We start from the raw sequence: 13,160 nt of genomic DNA on the forward strand, positions 1-13,160 counted from the left end.
AGTCTGCTACTCAAACGTATTGGTTTGTTGTTTCTAAAAATTCTGTGGAGCTTTTAGGATATTTATATATTCTTATTAAAATTTAAAAGACTATTTAGCATCATGATTTACACCTATAATAGAGTTCCAGATAGTCAGTGTTCCAACACCAATCACACTATCAGTGTTAACTTCCCTCTACAATGCTTCAGCTGTTTCCCTTCCACACTCCAGTCAGAATCCTGAAGATTTCTTTAAGATTTTCTATGTATATTATAGTGTAACTTAAAACCAGTAATATTTCAACTTATTCTTTGCAGTAAAAGTTTCTTTCTTTCTTCCCTGTTGTTTGTCTAATACTTCTAATACTTGTGTTGAATTATAATAGTCAAAGTAATATATTTGCCATCCTTGTGCTAGAGTTTAGAGGGAATACTCAATTTTCTCATTGAGTATGAGATTTGCTTATTAATCTAAAATGTGCATTCTTACTCTTCATTTTATGTACTTGAAATAAATAAGATAATGAATAAGATAATAATGAATAAGATAACCTCTTATCTTTATTCTTTTAATTTTTCTTTTAACATTAGATTAGCTCATTTATTTTTAATTTTTTATTGTAGGAATTTATTCAAGAGACAAAATTGATTAACATATTGAGGTAAACTGACATAACATAATATAATAACATAAAATAACATATAATTAATATAATATAATAATACATGTAAGTCAAAGAACATTTCTAAATAAAACACAATTTTTTAACATAATGATTTACATATCTTTCACAGTAGTATTTTAGGTACATATTCACATTGAATTGGGGGAATATCCATTACTCCCAGTGTTGTCCTCCCTTCATCCCTGTTCCCAAGCATATATCCCTTTTTTCCTCCTTTATCTCCCAGAATGCTAGTTTAACTAAAAGCATATATGTTAACACTAATATAAACTTTTTTTTTTTTTTTGCAGTTTCAGATATTTTTACTAGTGGTTTCTTAAAGGTTTGGAGTCAAAGGAGCACTGTATAAACAATGTTAGAGTGGCAATTATCGTTTGCATGGGCCCACCAAAGTATAGGGGTCATGGAAAGAAAAAACTTTTGGCTTAAGTACAAGGAGACCCTACCCCTGACGTTTCCTGACATAAGACCATTTCTAGGCTCCGGCTAAACTAGTTTGTCCAATCTGGTCATTGTCTGTAGTGCCCATACAGTTATATTTTTCACAGTCTCTGTTGTTGGTATCCTGTTTCTGTATTGAAGGTCCTGGAACCTGTATATCCTACATTGAAGTCAGGATGGTGCTGAGCGGCGTCTAATTTCAACTCAGAATTAAAGGGCAATGCAGAAAGCCCTGTCCAGCCTGAGAGTCCATCCTCTCATTTTTATTTTGAAAATATATGGTACCCCCACCCAAAATGGTCTCTTCCCAAACTAAAAGTCCATCCTCTCATGTTGTTTTAAATATATATGGTACAGTGCCCCCGCACAGTTTTTGAAATGAAGACCAATGAGAAAAAAATAACAGTTAATGTCATACATCAGTGCTGCAACAGCCCGCCATCCACCCCATGTGTCCCTCACTTAGTGTCTGGAGAGAAACGGGGAAAGCCTGAGGACCACAATAGAGTCCACCTGGGCTGACAACCAGGGAAGACCTGGAGTAGGGGAGGAAATAGGGGAGTGGCTGGAGGCCTGCCAAGCCTCCCAGCACCCCCCAAGCTAGGGAAAAATGCCTGCGGTCTTGGGTGTCCCCTAACCCCAAACCTGGGAAGAGCCAGCCTCCAGGATCAAAGCACTAGAAGCCAGCTATCTGCATGACTCCTCTCTCTGCTCCTCCTCCCTAGAGTAGGGGCGGGGAAGCCTGGAGACCCCTAATAGAGTCCACCTGGAACCCACAGCAAGCCACCTGAGGTGGCACTCAGGCCAGGCCTAGAGTCCAGGAAGAAATAGGGAAAGGCTGGAGGCCTGCCAAACCTCCCAGCACCCCCCAAGCCAGGGAAAAGACCTGTGTTCTGGGGTGTTCCCTAACCCCATACCTGGGAAGAGCCGGCCTCTAGGATCAAAGCACCAGAAGCCAGCTATCTCCCTAAAGTAGGGAGGGGGGAAACCTGGAGACCCCTAATAGAGTCCACCTGGAACCCACAGCAGGCCACCCAAGGTGGCACTCAGGCCGGGCCTAGAGTCCAGGGGGAAAAAGGGGAACGGCTGGAGGCCTGCCAAGCCACCCAGCACCCCCCAAGATTAGCTCATTTTTATAACTTTATTTTGAAGTTTGATATTTAGTCTTTTGAGATATATTTTAAGCCCCTCCCCTTTTGAGCAGAAAGAAAACCATTGGGATGTATTAGTTTAAGGTACATAGGTTCATTTCTTGATCTTGTATTTTTAACCATGAGAACTTTGGTGTACTATTTTTTTGGTAACTGGCAGCTATCAGTTCTGTGCTCGGAGATTCCTTCCGTTGGTGCTCTGTGAAAGATACCTCAGCCTTTTTTTAAAGGACTTTAACTCCTGTACTATCTCTCCAGCCCACAAAATATTTTGTTTGTTAGTTTATTTAAAGCATACTATTTATAGTAATTTGGCATAGCAACCCAAAGAGACTAGGAACATAAAAATTTAAAACTTGTTTTGTGGGGCCAGAGAGATAGCACAGTGGTAGAGCATTGGCTTTGCACGCAGCTCATCCAGAATGGATGGTGGTTCAAATCCGGCATCTCATATGGTCCCCCGAGCCAGCCAGGAGCTCTTAGTACCACCACCAGGTGTGACCCCAAACAAACCAAAAAAAAAAAAAAACTTGTTTGTGACCTGACATTACTTATACTGGATAATATTTTGCTGTATGTCTGAAATGAATGGTTGTTCTTTAACTGTTGAACAGAGCAGCAGTTGGATACTGTATCCTAAGCTTTATCCGGGCTTTATCCGGATTTATCAAGGACCTATTAAGATTCCAAACAGGTAAAATAGAAGCCAATTTTTGTATGATTTCATGAAAACAGCTACAGTATTTAGTTATGATCCATTCTCCTCTTCATGCCCTGGCACAAACCAGCAGCTAGGAACTTCCTTCTGTTAGAGTGATATTATCTGAAGGAAAGACACTATAATTAAAATATGTTATCAGCTTTGCTACCAGCTTCACGGCAGATGAATTTACTTTTACTTAGAGTGTCAAAGCTTCTTAACTGGCTTCTGGATTTCTCACACAGAGTATTTGTTTCATATGTTGTTGATTCAGTGTCTCTATTAGAGAATGGATGACACTTTATTTCTATTTCACCATCTTGCTCCAATATGCATTATTAACAAATGGAAAGCTTCATTAATGAAACATAGAAATGCTACTTTCTGGGGCCGGAGCAATGGTGCAAGCCATAATGCTAGCCTAGGACGAACTGTGGTTCGATACCCAGCATCCCACATGGTTTCCCAAGCCAGGAGTGATTTCTGAGCGCAGAGCCAGGAGTAACCCTTGAGCATCACTGGTTGTGGGCCAAAAATTAAAAAAAAATGCTACTTTCTTGGTAACTGAAAGTGTCTATTAAAGACACTAATAAAATAACTGATAAGCCAGTCAGAATTGGAGTTGACTTTTGTTGAAGATTGCATTTTAAGGAAGCATTACAAATAATTGTCACAGAGAATTTGCCTAAAAAAAAGATTGAGTAAAATAAATCATTCCTAATTCAAAGCTAGATAAAAATGTTGAGGTACCTTCAGTTTACAACAGTGTAAATGTTTTTCTGTTTTAAGAGTAAAATGTTAGCACATCACCCTCCAAAATACTGATATCCCTGAATCACTGATCTAGATTTTTCCAAAACACTCTAGACCCCTTCAAATGATTAATATTACTTCTGATATCAGTTTAAGTCATAGTTTTCATTAGACATTGTCTATTCTCTTACTTTGTACCTTTATATTACATAGCGAGATAATCCAAACTTACGTTTCTCCTCTGGCTTAGATTTTTTAGCTTAACACCTGTTAGTCCCAACCATATTGTAGCAAAAGGCAAGATTTCATATTTTTTAGCACTGAGTATATTATTGTGTATAATATATGATAGGCTCTTTGTCCACTCACCTATTGTTAAACGAGTGACTTATTTACACATTCTGACTATTGTATGTAGCATACAACTAATCTAATATGTCTACTTGTGTATGCATATATATATGTATATATTTGTAAAAAAAAGTTTTATTTGGTGGTACTGAGAAAGGAGAAGAAGAGAATAAGAAAGTGTCAGAGAGAAATGTGCTCAAGAACAGGCTTCTCCAAACAGAGAAAGCCCCAGTACATAGCCCAACATGAACACTGGAAAGTCCACATAGCAAGAGAGGAGACACTGGTGACATGCATGTGGGCACCATGTTCATGGGCCTAAGGAGCACATGCGTGTCTTCATTTTATATTTTTGACTTAGTAATTTGGGGGGGGGGTTAAGCAAGTAGAATGGAAATATAGATAATATGGTTGCTCTCTTTTTAGCTGTTATATTTTAACCCCCATACTATTTTCCATAGACACCAAATTATTTTTAACTCTCACCAAGTGTGATGACTGCTCCACTTCCGTTATATCCCCACCATAACTTGTTGCTTTCAACTATTATGATATGCGCCATAATACTCATAGATGTACAATAGTAACTGGTCGCTTTGCTTTGCATTTTCCTAATAACTGTGTGATAAGAACATTTAATGTGCCTGTTGACCACCATGTGTCTTTATTTGTGAATTAGGTGGTCAATATTTTTACCTCAATTTATTCTTAGTTCTGTGTGTTCTTTATATATCTTGGATATGTAAAGTTCTCTGTCATATGTTTGTAAATATTTTTACATTAAATAGTATGCCTTTTTATTTTGATAAGTCTCTTCAGCAGTGAAAGAGCTGTACATTTGATATAATTCAACTTTATTTTTCTTTTGTTTAGTTGTCAATTAACTGAACGCCAATATTCTGTGTTCTCTGGTTTCTTTGGAAAGTGTCTTAAGAATTTTTAATATATAAATATTTTGCTAGGTTTATATCTAGGTACTTAGTTCTTTCTCAATAAAAATAAATGAAATTATTATCTTTAACTTCTAGTTTGTTGCTTGCATATTAAGGTCTAATATTTTTGTATTTTTATCATATATCCTGTAGTTCATTATTTGTAATTTATAAATATTTTGTGCAGTTATTATATTTTTCTGTGTATATAATAAAATATGTAAATAGTGATAGAGCAAATTATTTTCCAATTTAGATGTTTTTTATTTCTTTTTCATTAAATAAATATTGTGACTAGGAAATCTAATATTATGTGGAACAATAGGCATGAGAATGGGCATATTTGTCTTGTCATTGAAATTAGAGGAAAACTTCAAGTTTTTGGTTTTGATTATGCTAGGTATAAGCTAGTTGGGAGGCTGTTTCTGTTTCAAGAAATATTAATTTAATTCCTGGTTTATCCTGAAAGTTAAACATAAAACAATATTGAATCATTTCTAAATATTTTTGTATCCATTGATATGATCATGTTATTTCCTTCTGACTTGTAATTTCAGGTGAGAACTCTGAGGTATTTTTTGCAGAATTCCACTTAAATGTATTTTTTTTCTCTTGCTACTTTTAGAATTCATTAACCTTGATTCTTGCCACTTCAACACAATATATTATGTGCAAATTTTTCCCCGATTTAACTTGTTCTTATACTATACTCATTAAAAAACATTTTGTCTTCTTTGTTGATAGTTTCATTAACTCTACCTTATATTTTAAGTGACTGATCTTATACTGGGATTTTCTTCATTCTTCTTTTGAATCTTTAAATTGCATTCAAGTTAGTTGCTATTCTTAGAATCTATTGTCTGAAATTTTCTCATACTCCCTTGTTCTTGTTAAAGTTTTCTTACATTGATTTCCTTATTTCAATACAAATCATTATCACTATCGTTTAAGGTATTAATCAGGATATTGGATAGCTCTGGTGTGCTTGCAGTTCTTCCTAGGCTTTTGTCTTCATCCATTAATACAGCTGAATCCCTTGCTTTCTTTATATGTCTAGTGCCATCCAGGTATCATTGCTGTTCAATCAAATCAAAGTGATTATTATGGGTTTACAATCACAATTCCAGACACTGACTTTGGTCCTGAGTTTGTATGGACCTTGAGAATTGTATTTAGAGTGTGTTTTAGCAGCATCAGAAAAAAAGGTCAAGTGAGCCTGGATTCATAGGGTTCAGTGTATTTAGTGGCCAGCAACAGCTATGGTGTTGAAGTCCAGCACATCTTAGTAGTAGCTGAAGATTAACATGTATTTGATAGCATCTAAGCGGACTCTCTCCATATATATATATATATATATATATATATATATATATATATATATATATATATATATATATATATATATGGATTTGTGTGCACTGTCATCTGACTTCAAATATATTGCCAGGATAAAGCAAACACTAGTAGTGTTCTGTGAATGAGGTGGCTGTGTTGACAAGCCCATGGCCCCACGATTAAGCTATTGCAACATCTGTAACCATATTTCAACCATGTTTTACATTATAGTATTTCATGGTAGCTAAAACCTGGAAATAAGAGCTAAAATTCAGAGTTCTTGGAGTACTTGCCCAAAAGTTTGACCAAGCGTTAGGAGGCTCCTCTAAGGCTTAAATATTTCCAAAGCCTATATAAACCTGTGCACCAACTTTGAGCAGGCCTGAATAGTATTCAGAATTTCACAGTCACAATCTCCATGCTAAGTTCTAGCAGTCGTGTAAGGTCACTGGGGAGTACAATATTATGAGTGCTTGAAGGGCATTTGTTCAGCAAGTTCCAAGGTTCAGAATGTCAGCAACTAGAATTCTGAGGTGGTGTTTAGTTGAGGTAAGCTATATGATAACTATGGAGAGACCCAGAGAACACCTGCGGTTCAGTCTCAAGTACCACAAAGCACTCATTAACCAAGACCAAAAGTACCTAAATGGCAAGTAGGTTTGAGGCCAGCAATGCCTATAGCAGTGCTGTTGCTATAACCACAGGCCTGTGAGTGACTGGAGCATTACAGGGGCAGGCAGTATTAACAACAAAATGGAGTCTCCTTCATGCATATGTCCTCAAGGGTTGAATGAGAATAGAGGAGACAAAAGGATCCTCATTTTTAACTGTCTCCGCTTTGGAAGGTCAATAAGGTGCTTTCTGACTGCAGAAATGTGTGATGGCTAGTAATCAGAATTGGTCTCTAGAAACAGAGTTTAGCTCATCTTAAGTGCCTTTTGCTAGCTGCTAGCATAAATATTAGCTGGAACAGGGGAGAGGAAGAAGGGAGGTTAGAATTCTCTTCACACAAAGACCTTAACATCCATTACAAAGAAAAGAGATCCAATAAAGTCTTTGCTCGAGATCATCAAAATACAAATGACACTTTTTGGTAATTCTGCATCTTGTTTCTATCCAAGAGTTACTTGCCATCTATCTGCTTGAGTGCTGTAGGGTTAGAATTGTATAATTGAGTGTCCCGAGAAGGAGTTGGCCTAACTCAATTCTATTCCTTAAAATAATGTTCTGCACCTTAAAAGTCTCTTCCAGTCTACAATTTATTAGATGCCAGGAGTTTCTTTCTCAGTCAGAATGTCTCTCTCCAATCCTTCTGGGAGCTCTCCTACACCTCTATTGTTTAGAATTGGGGCATTTCTTTGTTCATCAGAATTTGGGTCTAGAGCTCACAGTGAATGAATGGATGATGAAGGATGAAGAAAACTCAAGTTATTTTGTATTCACCCATCCTCAAACGCAATGACTACATTCTGAGAGCATAGACATATATAGAAAAGTGACAAAGAAAGGGCACTGGAGGAATCAATAGATAGTATGTTTATTAAAGAACATGTCTGGCAGGCACCTGACCTCAGTTTAATCCCCAGAACCACATGGCATCCTAAGAATCTGAATGATAATCTGGACGCTCAGAGTGTTAGTGCATGTGGCCCCGGAGTTCTTAAATACTAACAGGATGGACCTGATAACTCCTTATCCAACAAGTTTAAAAAATGCATTATAACCTGAGGCCCTAGAATTTATCCCTTTTGCTTGAGCATTACTGAGACTGGTTATTGGAGTTCCTGAGTTTTTTTTTTTTTTTAGGAAGTCTCCTTGCCACTACCACAACCCCCCCCCCATTTTTTTGAGTACCATGAATCTAGTCAAGAGATATATTACTATTTCTCTACTTAGTTCTGATATGGAAATCTGCCTGGGACCCAAGCAATTGCATAATGGTTAGGATGTTTGCCTTGGATGTGGCCAACCCGGATTCTATCTCCAGTATCCCATATGATCCCCAAGCTTGCCTGGAGCAATTTCTGGTACAGTCGAGGAGTAACCTGATTTGCTACAGAATGTAAAGCAAAAACCAAAAAGAAAGAAAAAGAGAAGGAAGGAAGGAAGGAAGGAAGGAAGGAAGGAAGGAAGGAAGGAAGGAAGGAAGGAAGGAAGAAGGCAGGAAGGATGGAAGACAGGAAAGGAAAGGAAGGAAGGAAGAAAGGAAAGGAAACGAAGGAAAAGAAAGGAAAGAAAGAAAGAAAGAAAGAAATAAAGAAAGAAAGAAAGAAAGAAAGAAAGAAAGAAAGAAAGAAAGAAAGAAAGAAAGAAAGAAAAGAGAAAGAAGAAAGAAAGAAAGAAAGAAAGAAAGAAAGAAAGAAAGAAAGAAAGAAAGAAAGAAAAGAGAGAGAGAAGAAAGAGAAAGAAAAGAGAGAAAGAGAAAGAAGAGAAAAGAGAAGAAAGAAAGAAAAGGAAAGAAAGAAAGAAAGAAGAAAGAAAGAAAGAAAGAAAGAAAGAAAGAAAGAAAGAAAGAAAGAAAGAAAGAAAGAGAAGAAGGAAGGAAGGGAAGGAAGGAAGAAGGAAGGAAGGAAAAGGGAGGGGAGGAAGGAAGAAAGGAAGGAAGGAAGGAAGGAAAGAGGGAGGGAGGGAGGAAGGAAGGAAAGAAAGAAAAAGGGGAGGGAGGGAGGAAGGAAGGAAGAAAGAAAGAAAGAAAGAAAGAAAGAAAGAAAGAAAGAAAGAAAGAAAGAAAGAAAGAAAGAAAGAAAGAAAAGAAAGAAAGAAAGAAAGAAAGAAAGAAAGAAAGGAAAGAAAGAAAGAAAGAAAGAAAGAAAAAGGGAGGAAGGAAGGAAGGAAGGAAGAAAAAGGGAGGGATGGAGGAAGGAAAGGAAGGAAGAAGAAAGGAAGAAAGAAGAAGATAGAAAGAAAGAAAGAAAGAAAGAAATAAGAAAGAAAGAAAGAAAGAAAGAAAGAAAGAAAGAAGGAAGGAAGGAAGGAAGGAAGGAAGGAAGGAAGGAAGGAAGGAAGGAAGGAAGGAAGGAAGGAGAAAGGAAGGAAGGAAGGAAGGAAGAAGGAAGGAAGGAAGGAAGAAAAGGGAGGTAAGGAAGGAAGGAAGGGAAGAAAAAGGGAAGGAGGGAGGAAGAAAGGAAGGAAGGAAGAAAAGAAAGAAAGAAAGAAAGAAAGGAAAGGAAAGAAAGAAAGAAAGAAAGAAAGAAAGAAAGGAAAGAAAGAAAGAAAGAAAGAAAGAAAGAAAGAAAGAAAGAAAGAAGGAAGAAAGAAAGGAAAGAAAGAAGGAAGGAAGGAAGAAGGAAGGAAAAGGAAGGAAGAAGAAAGAAAAAAGAAAGAAAGAAAGGAGAGAAAGAAGGAAAGAAGGAAGAAAGAATAAAGGAAAGGAAGAGAAAAAAAGAAGAAAGGAAAGAAAAAGGAAGGAAGGAAAAGACAAAGATCACTGCATCTGTCTGCTCAATTTCTGTACCATGATACAACTCCTGCTACACTTTCATACAATGATTGTTTACTATTTACTTGGTGAGCAGATGGGCAAAATACATTCACAAATAAAACATAATGATGTATCATATAATTACACAATACATTTTACGTGGAAAGCTCATTTGCAGGCATTGTTTCATGGTGTTTCTGAGACTTGATATATATATGTAGTATTAGTATGATATAAATTATAGTATATTCCATATTATATAAACTATAATATCTATAGAATTAGTGATATTCATGTGCCTGTATCTAATTTATTCTGTTAACTCACTAGAAAGACACTTAACAAGCTTTAGCTAACAAATCAGGTTGTCTTGTTTCTATCTAAGAGAACATTTGAAGGTCAATGAAAATTGTGTTTCTCTGAAACTCTCCAGTGTCTGTGCACCCAGTGGCAATGTTTTCCTTAGCATCAAAAACACCAGAAGCTGTCATGACACCCTCCCTGCTGATTACCTAGCTTACTTAAATTTGACCAGCGTACTATGATCCGGTAGGTACAAACAGCCTGGCAGAGTTGGAAAAATGATGTGATAGAGCTCTCATCCCCTTCCTGAAAGCTGTGCTCTGCTCCTCTTTTCTTGCCTCACATCATGCTGGAAAAGACTATTTATCCTTGGTCGGTTGCTATGGCAACCAATTCTCCCTGGGTCCTCTCTTTTTATTATAGAAATTGCTAAAGGAATAAAAATACATGAAAAATAATTAAGAGTTTGCATTCCATGTGTTCTCTAAAGTGTGGCAAATCTGGGAAGTGTTTCATTCAAAATCTATAAGACAGTAGCAGGGGATTACAGCAATGTGGGCAATTATATTAACACAAAAAATGTACTCTTACAATAGAATATAATTTTCTGCCTGTGTAGCAAGAGTGAGCATTCTTATGTTTTCTTATGGAAGCTTTGAGAATCAGGTGAAGAGATATTGCATTTGCTATCTTCATCCTGTTCTGATTAATAATATTACAGTATGCAAAGTTAATCAAAAGCTGTTGAATCAATAAAGGACTCTGTTCCTTGCTTGTTGATGATCAATAAGGCTCTTCCTCATTTGGGAAATTTAACTGTTATGCAGTCAAAGCTTCTTTAAGAACCTTTGGGGATAAGATAAAAATTATAACTGAATTAGGTGTCTGGACATCTATTTTGTATCTAAAAGCCAGACCCCATTCAATGAGTATGTTTTTGAAAATTACTATACTCATTTTTATGTTTTTATTTTCTCTCTTCTTTCTCACTTCAAGCTGTTACTAGTATATCATAAAGCCCCAGCTGGCAGTTTTCTTTTAGGAAAGGAACTTCAAGGCACAGAAATATACCACTTAGGTTAGACCCTATTACAGTGCTCATTACAATATTGTTAGTACTCTAGATGTGAAAATTATGTTTATCCTAAAATATTCAATGTGCAATCTAATCCTGAAAGCATCAGTTAGCAAAATTCACACACACCATTGATAAAGGGACTAAAAATTGTTGAACCTTTTCCCTTCAATGTGCTGGCCCATTTTTTAAGTGTTCTGACTCATCCCATAAGGGTCAGACTGCCACAAACAACCTATGAATAGATCTCTAATGTCTCTATATAAGTGGGTATGGTGGACTCCTCTATTTTGTTTGTTTGTCTAATCTGAATTGTATATAATCCCTGCCTATATTGTATATAGCGCCTGTTATACATTATCCCTCCTTCCCCCCACAATCACTCCCTCAACCCTGATCCATTATCTCTCCCTATTTAACCCTTTATACCCTCAGTTTTTAACTCCTCAGGATCTGGGACTTTACCACTGCTCCAGTAAGCTGACATCTGGTTCCCAAAACTAAAGGACATCCTTTCAGTCCCCCATTTATCACTCCAGTCAGAAGCTGCAACCATCACTCTCACAGACTTATTCTATATGTCCCTCTTTCTACCACGTCCCCTCAATGTGGACTCATACCTGCTACCAGATTCAGCTCCAGAGGAACCTCCAGCTTGAGGAAACTACTTGAGGACCCTGACTGCTGCAAATCATTTTTCAGACTCCACAAGGGCATGGTGTGAGATGAAAATATATCCTGGACCTTAACCTTCCCTCAGACTATCTCAAAAGACTCAATGAAGAGATCTATATTTTCTTTTGTATGTTTAATTACTTAATAGTTAAAACTCCATCCTTTTCTTTCTTTCTTTTCTGGGGGGGCCCATTTTGGTTCTGCTTAGCAGGGAGTTATGGTAGAAATTCTTGCTTGGGTCCTTGCTTCGACAGTACATATACTAAAATTGAAACAATACAGAGAAGATTAGCATGGCCCCTGCGCAAGGATGACACGCAAATTCGTGAAGTGTTTCATATTTAAAAAAAAAAAAAGAAAAGAAATTTTTGCTTGGGATAGGAACTCAGGTTAAAATCACAGATTTTTGACACAGGTCAAGATCACAGAGATTGCATATCTTGTTATTTTTTTTCCACAAATGCACAAATAATAAAATAAAATATGGCATCTTTTTTTTTCCTGCATAAGCACACTAAAATGGGGAAATCTTATCATAGAAAGAAATTCTTATCTAATAGGGGTAAGAACTCATTGATTTTATAATGCAGGGTGTCTTCTACTTTGAACAATTGTCATGGAGACTTGACTTAGACCTCATGTGATTGGACATCAACCATCCAAAACCGATCCTTGGATCCCAATCATAGAACTGACACATCTTTCCTCCTTTTTTTTTTCTATTTTCTTTTCCTTTCTTTCTTTTTTTTTAATTTTATTTATTTTATACTTCTAGAGAGGGTATTGCCTTTTTTATGCATAACCATAGAACATGAACCAATTGGTTCTGTCTCACATTTAAATTTCCCTACAAACTGAGAAAAGGAAGAAGATAAAAATGGATGAGACCCAGGGGCCAAATGGTTCCTGGAGCATAGAGTGGAAATAAAAAATGGTCAGTCCTAACTACCCATACTAATGTCAACAACAATAGAATAAAGAGCCCAAACTATATCAAGCTATACACAAAATGGTCCTGTAATGCTAGAAATCTATGGGGCTAAAGGTGGAGGTATGCGATACGTGCTAGGAACAATGGTAGAGCGAGGGCAATGGTGCTGCTGAAATGGCCCTAATTCACTCCCACTGTGTAAATGAAATACAACTGTGAAAGACTTGTAAAAAAACTAGCATAACAATGTTAATGAGTAGAGAAGTAGAATGCCTGTCTCAAGTACAGCAGGGGTGAGGGAGGAGGAAGGGGTCATTGGTGGTGGGAAGGTTGCACAGGTGAAGGAGGGTGGTCTCTTTATGACTGAAACCCAACTACAATCATGCTTTTAATTATAGTGCTTGAATAAAGATTTTATAAAAATA

General features: G+C 36.8%; 1 non-coding gene across 1 annotated transcript; it reads left to right on the forward strand.

The window, feature by feature from the left end:
* Positions 1-12,042: 12,042 nt before the first annotated feature.
* On the forward strand, positions 12,043-12,149 carry LOC125997657 (U6 spliceosomal RNA). The gene has a single exon (XR_007491696.1). It is a non-coding gene; the product is annotated as a U6 spliceosomal RNA (small nuclear RNA).
* The last annotated feature ends 1,011 nt before the right edge of the window (positions 12,150-13,160 follow it).

The sequence above is a fragment of the Suncus etruscus genome, chromosome 19 (genome assembly GCF_024139225.1).
Source record: "Suncus etruscus isolate mSunEtr1 chromosome 19, mSunEtr1.pri.cur, whole genome shotgun sequence".
Classification (NCBI taxonomy): Eukaryota; Metazoa; Chordata; class Mammalia; order Eulipotyphla; family Soricidae; genus Suncus; species Suncus etruscus.